Source organism: Ruditapes philippinarum, unplaced genomic scaffold, assembly GCF_026571515.1.
Source record: "Ruditapes philippinarum isolate M1 unplaced genomic scaffold, ASM2657151v2 ctg1826_1_1_1_1, whole genome shotgun sequence".
NCBI lineage: Eukaryota > Metazoa > Mollusca > Bivalvia > Venerida > Veneridae > Ruditapes > Ruditapes philippinarum.
The window spans coordinates 110,783-117,757 of NW_026858485.1; the positions used below are offsets into that span (position 1 = coordinate 110,783).

At 31.1% G+C, this 6,975-nt stretch overlaps 1 non-coding gene across 1 annotated transcript; it reads left to right on the forward strand.

Annotated features, from left to right (window-relative positions):
* The first annotated feature begins 4,681 nt into the window (after positions 1 to 4,681).
* Trnah-gug (transfer RNA histidin (anticodon GUG)) lies at positions 4,682 to 4,753 on the forward strand. Its single transcript has one exon. It is a non-coding gene; the product is annotated as a tRNA-His (tRNA).
* The last annotated feature ends 2,222 nt before the right edge of the window (positions 4,754 to 6,975 follow it).

The window sequence follows — 6,975 nt, forward strand, 5'->3', positions numbered from 1 at the left end:
ATCTTTGTTTGTAAGGGGATGTGTAGCAGAATGTCATAAGGAACTATGATAACATATTAAAGTGTAGCTCAAAAAGTTAACATTTATGTTATGATTAAAGCTTCACTTCATGTTGATCAATTTAAAACGTAATAATTTCATTAAAAGTAGTAGTTATTTATAAAAGATTGAGACTCAGTTAATGTGAAATCTTTCCTTTTAATGAATTTTACACATTTTAAAACTATTTAATAAATAATATAATTCATCACTTACAGACCAAATTAGCAATGCCAAATATCTAAATAAGAATAATTAATATTTAAACTGTGTTCTAGACATCTTATCAGTTTAATGGTATATTCATTGTCTCAAGTACTTTATTGTGAAATCTGACTTAAGTTCATATCTATTTGTTTATTGTATCATAGTTTGGGGACCTTTCTGTTGAAAAAGTGTCAGAGTTAAATCGTATACATATACATGCACAGTGCGGTAACTGGAGTGCAGGTATCAGTTACCCGCACTCCAGATCATGCCCGTTGATTGGCTCATTTTTGCTGGGGTTTACATATTGTGACGGCAGAGAAAGGGAAAGCGGCAGAAATATCATATTCAGATGCTCGATCATTGGTTACTTTTTCCCGGGGTTTAAAATTGTGACAACAGGGAACGTGTTTTTATGTTTGACTATAATACAAAAGAGAAAGAACACCAAAACACTCGGCAATCTTATTTATACTCGGGGGCTACGCCCCCTCGTACAAATCAGATAGCCTCGTGTTTCGGTGCTCTTTCTATTACTTATATCTAGATATGATCACGACCGTATATGTTTCATTTTCATTATAATTCCAATTTCCCGAGAAACCTCTTTTTAGCAGTGCAATCAAACCGGGTTCTACATAAGCATTAGAAAAAGTATCGAAATACCGTTATCCGTGGAAGTTAAGCAAATTTTTGATTTGTGTTACAAAAAATGTTTAAAGTATTTTTTTTACAAATTAAGTTGAAATGATATAGTCAACTTTTTATGGGCGAATTATTTTGCCAGTTTACCTGCAACGCAATGTTTGTTCTCGAACCTTACTGAATAATAAAAAACGCTAAAACGTGTCGTGATTTAGCACAAGTAACATATTGGCAGTAACAAAGGTTATCATAAGAACTCCGGGTCATATTTTGAGTTATCACAAGAACTCTAGGACATTTGAAAACTCGGGTATAAATGTGTTTGCCGGGGCATTACGTTTGCAATTTTGCATCATAATTAGGAACTTATGTATGGCAAGGATGAAGACTTGAAATAAACAGGTCAATACTTGCGAAATGGCAAATAATTTGAACATTTTACTCAAAACTACCAGATTTTAAGCAAGAGGCGATGAAAAATGGACTATGAATTAGTTTTTGACACAAAATACAATATGTAAGGCAAGCTTAATCATTGAAGATTAATTTAGCACCTAAAACTCACTTTGTGTTTTTGCAGTATATACAATAGTTTTCCGACGAACTTCGTGACAGTTATCACAAGAACTCCTTAACAAGTTATCATAAGAACTCCATCCCTCGTGTAACACTTCCTCCCCCGTGGTTTAGTTTCCGAAAATTCTGTCTTGAAAAATGTTGCATTAATATAATTTATGTGCTTTTCGAATCGAAGCGGAATGACAGGATCATAAGTTGTAAAGAAAATAATATACGTCATCTTCTTTATGCTGATTGTCCTTTTTGCAATGAATGGTCTTTTGCCCAACTTGTTTGGTTGTTTTCGTGACGACGCTTTGTAATTGTGATATTGTCTAAGCAACAACTAAGCGCATTAAACGAGAGCCTTTTCCTGCGCGTGTTCCATCAAATGATCCATCTACCACAGATCTTTCTCATTTCAAAACATTTTTGTGAATGTCATAACATAATGATAAGTTGCATATAATTTAATACCAACGATACTTGATTAAACTAGAGATTTTTCAACATAAAGGTACTAAGTATATTAGGCAATGAAAACGTGACTAAAATATGATAAAAAAGATCCACAAGGAAAGACGGCGTTCATTGAACGCAACCCCTACACAACCCAGCAACAAGAACCAGTGGCAAGGAGCCCAGGCCGACCGCAAACAAAAACAGGACAGGGCACGGACAGTTAAATCACTAAAATAATACATAATTTGTAACAGATAAGGAATTCAAAGAAAACAAATAAATGATCGAACAACAGGCCCACAAAGTCAAAGGGCACATTGGAAGGGACAGGAGACCGGGGGGGGGGGGGGGTAATCAAAGAAATAAAAACTAGGCACAAGGGGAAGATACTTAGCGTAGACAAGAAAACAACAAGGGACACAAGAAAAAGTTTAACCAAAACAGTATGAAACAACATAGACATACATATGAGGAACACAGAGGGGCGCCGCCTTGGAACGGTCAGCTAAATTAAATTATAAAATCTTGATCAAATCAACAAATTGTTATACCCGACCTTATGCTATGTAATAACTTATGACTCAAATACGCACTGAGAACTTTTCTTTATGAAGTCCTTGTTCCCATAACAATGGGGATATTCATATATTCAAAATTATATTTATTATAATCAATGAAATATTTTCTGTATGTGCACAATATTTAAAGAAAATAAAAAAATGGGTTAGTTTCAGCAGAAGATGCACGTACCACAATAAATGCAAGGAAGGTTCTTCATGATTTACTTTTATTAAGTTGCAAAAATACTATGTCAAACAAGTCCTTGGAGAATTATCGAAAATCGTTTTAATCCCATTTTACATTATCTGATGGGAAGATAATTCTACTATAGTGTGCTGTTCTAATTTGATTTGTTAAATTCACGATATTCTATGCATGCAGCAATTTCATTCTTTGAAACGAATTCGTTTTGTTGATTCTTTAAAGGTAATTTTAGATAACAAAATAAAATACAAATGCATGACATTGTCCTTCTACTTTAGGTTTTGATTTTACATGTGCACACTATACAATGTTCTACATCATTCTTCTTTGCCATGAAGAGGAAAACTGTTCATCTGTGCAGAAACAGAAATCGACATAGATAATACCGTGATCAATATTCGAACCTCGTTTGTCGGGGATAAACCGCGAAGAACTATAAACTATACGATCACGGCTGTCAAAGATGAACTGACAGAAAGTTGTGAATCAACTGCTTTATTTATACTTATTATGAATCTATTTCAAAGTAAAACATTGCTAACTGCTTGTTAAAGGAGTTAAATATATCAACATTTGCTCACAAGATAATAGAAAGCATTAGTTTGCTAGGGATTCTTTTACACTGAGCAACAAACCTTTTATTTACTATAATAATTTATATACAAAACGTGTACAATTGCTTTCTTACCACAGATAGAAAAGAAGGAGTTTAAAACCGTTTCATTGCATATGAACTGCGCACGCCCCGTGGGCTCGAGCTTTTAATACGTTCACCTGCTTGATGCATCGATAACGTTATATTGGTAACGTTCATGTTGTTTTTATACCACACTAATTAAAACTCGTTGACTTTATCGTTAATTCATTTCTGATGCATAATATGCCTTTTATTCAAAACTAACGTATGAAGTAAACCCCATTTTAATTTTCAACACATTCAAAAAAATTCAAATTAAAAATGAATCAATTTATTTCATCGCTCTTTCATTGCCAATTACATTAATTAAAACTCAGTGTTATGTGATTGGGAATATTTTCAAGTTTTTCTTTGTGGACATGTGCCATATAAATGCCAGTGGAAATATGTTATTATATTAATTCGACTTAATATTAATCTTATTCAGTGAACGTTTTCCCTGTATTCCATGGGCAAGAAGATTTCTAAAAATTGTATACACCTCAAATATTGCTTTAGCATTTACAAAGAGTCTTCAATGTCGCTCTAGGCCAAAATAATGTTTCTTTAAGAATAAGTGTAATGCGATTAAGATTATTTTTCATTTGTTCTTGTATGACAAAAACGAGAACAGCTTAAGAATATATGATTTATTTAAGCAGGCATACGTGACAGTTATTTAATAAACACAAATCAATGAGAACCTAGTCAATGGTATTGCAAACTATACCATAATAAATTTTAGAACATACTAATAAGTGATTAAAAAACGATGCAGAAAACACGTTCAATGGATATAAATGAGCTTCTATTATTCACACCATATAAATGAAATTGGTCCAGAAAAAATCGTTTTGTTGATACATTCACTCATTTCTTTGTTGTCAAAATATCGTAAGGAATTATGATAAAATATGACGTTTCTTTTCACATCTATAAAACTGATATGTTGTGATCAAAATAATTTATTCCTATATATTTATGTTTAAATTTAGTACAAGAGAACACACCAATGTCAGGAATTATAATTTCTTTGAAACTAAGGTTGGTTTTTGAAACTTTAAGTTTAGGAAGAAAACTCATTCAATTTATTTAGATTCAATAAATTTTAAAATATATTATTCAATGAATGATATAATTTATCATGTAAATACCGCCTTATCAATGTCAAATCTCTTAAATCTATGTCATTATATAAAGAACAATTATTGTGCAGACCTTTATCAGAACAGTGCTAGATTAAGTGCCACAATTATTCTTACGTTAAGCTATGATTATAGTAGGTAGAAGTATAGAAGTTTATCAAAAACTGTCAGTTCAGCGGTGATAGCCGTGATCGTATAGTGGTTAGTACTTCGCGTTGTGGCTGCGACAACCCAGGTTCGAATCCTGGTCACGGCATTAACTGTGACAGTCGCTGTCGCGGCACAGCTGAACACTTTTGTCAAAATATTTAGATATTTATGCAACAAAACATAGATTTATTTATATAGATTATAAAAAGGTACATGATGAAAGAGACTGAACTTCTTGTTCATTTTATGTAATCACTTTTAGAGGCAGTATATATTTATTCTTAAATTAAAAAATGTATTGACTTTTAAACAATATAGTATATTCTATGTTCATGTACAATTATGGATACATCATCTGTAATTTAACCAAAGTGTATTTCTATAGTTACTGTTAATTTCTATTTATACTGAAAATGAATGTTACTTTCGCTTTTGATAAAATCATCCGACAATGACAAACATACAAAGTAAACTTTTGTAACAAATTCACACTTTCAGCTACATGTCATTAAACATTTTGTTGTTGTTTTGTTTAGATTAAAGTCATATACGCATCATTTCTCCTCTAGAGTATCTTTCTTTTGTAACAAAACGGTAACAATTATAATTATCAGAGATGCATAGAAATGTTCAATATCTTTTGAGGAAATACTGTTTTGATTATTTTACTGCATACATTTAAATCACTAAAACACTGCCTTCAGACAAACCATTCGTGATAATTCAAATAATTTACATTGTAAATGCCAATAGCTTGGAACAATTAAAACTTCAATTAAATCACAGATATGAAACACATTTTATTTAAAAAGAAAAAAATAACAGCAACACAATTTACTCTGAGAACAAATCAGAACACTAATATACAGAGCACGACATGTTTATTATATACAGCATATAAATAACACTCTAATACATGTTTAAGAACATAATTTAAACATGATGTTAAAAAGTTTAGTAACACTAGGTTTAGAACTTCTTTACAAGACTATTACTAGTTAAAAGTTAATGCATCACTGCATCTGGAAAAAACACGTTCTTGAAATAATGGTAAAAATGCATCTATTCACACAATTCAAACATGAACTAAAATGCTTGAAATTAAAGTACATGTAACACTACGTTAGAACGTATATGCAAACAGTGGTTAAAATTAAGCGATCATTGAAGCTGTAAAGTTAGAATAAAACATCAATTATAGTAAAAATAAAACTGTTCACCTGCATAAATAAATGAATTAAACAGAGCATAATGTATATCGCATAAAACCGTGAAGAAATATCATGTATATATATGCTGCTTTAAAGGAAAAAACGTAATGTTGTCAAGAAAATTTAATTTCTTTATTAAAGTGTTGTTTTATGTTTTAGATAAGCTTTTTCAAATTCGAAAAATGTGTCGACTCTCAGATTGAAAATGTATTTTTGATCTTTCAATTCACATTTGTGAATGTAAAACAAAATAATAATAAGACTGTCTTAATAATAATACTAAAAATCACACGCGGACTTCACACAGATAAGTTATTATCATATTTATTTATCTTTCATGTTTATAATATTTGGATATAAATATGATTTTTGTTTCAAACGTAAAGGTTTTGGAAATATAAATAGCTTCATTTTGATATAGAAACAACGATTGGCTATTTTTGAAACACACAGGTGATTGTAAATAACGTTTAGATATATCTGATTTTATCGCGTAGCGTTTAACAACTTGAAGCCGTCCATACAAATCTTTTATCAATTTCTTTTTTTTTCAACGAATATCATGGGTGGGCGCTCATTTCGTACCATACTACTTGTTGATGATAATCATATGCTACAAATTACTTGTTCAGTGTATGAGAACCATAATTGGTTGTAAAATACATGTACTTAAAAAAATATGCACACAACTTATAGACATAAGTTACAAAAACAACTTATCAAATTGCATGTGTATATCAACGTTACAATAGAATAACCATTAAAGCACAAAACGTGTTACGTGGGTAGTGTAATACTGCGTCAATAATATAGTTATCAGTACTTTTTAACTTAATCATAGTAATAAACAGCAAGAATATTGGCCATAAACAGTGAAAAGAAACATGATATTGACAGTCTTATCACACAGTGTTAAAGACAATGTTAAAGCATTAAAGAGACTTTGATATTTTTCAAAAGAATTATTTGTGAAGCTATGCTCTCGTCATGATAAGCTATACTAATCTAAAAGATGGTTTTCAATAAACCGCAATAAAAAGATACTAAAACTACCGGACGCATTCTCAAAATGTACGGTAGTCCGCCTTCTGAACAACCTTGATCCAAACACAATCGA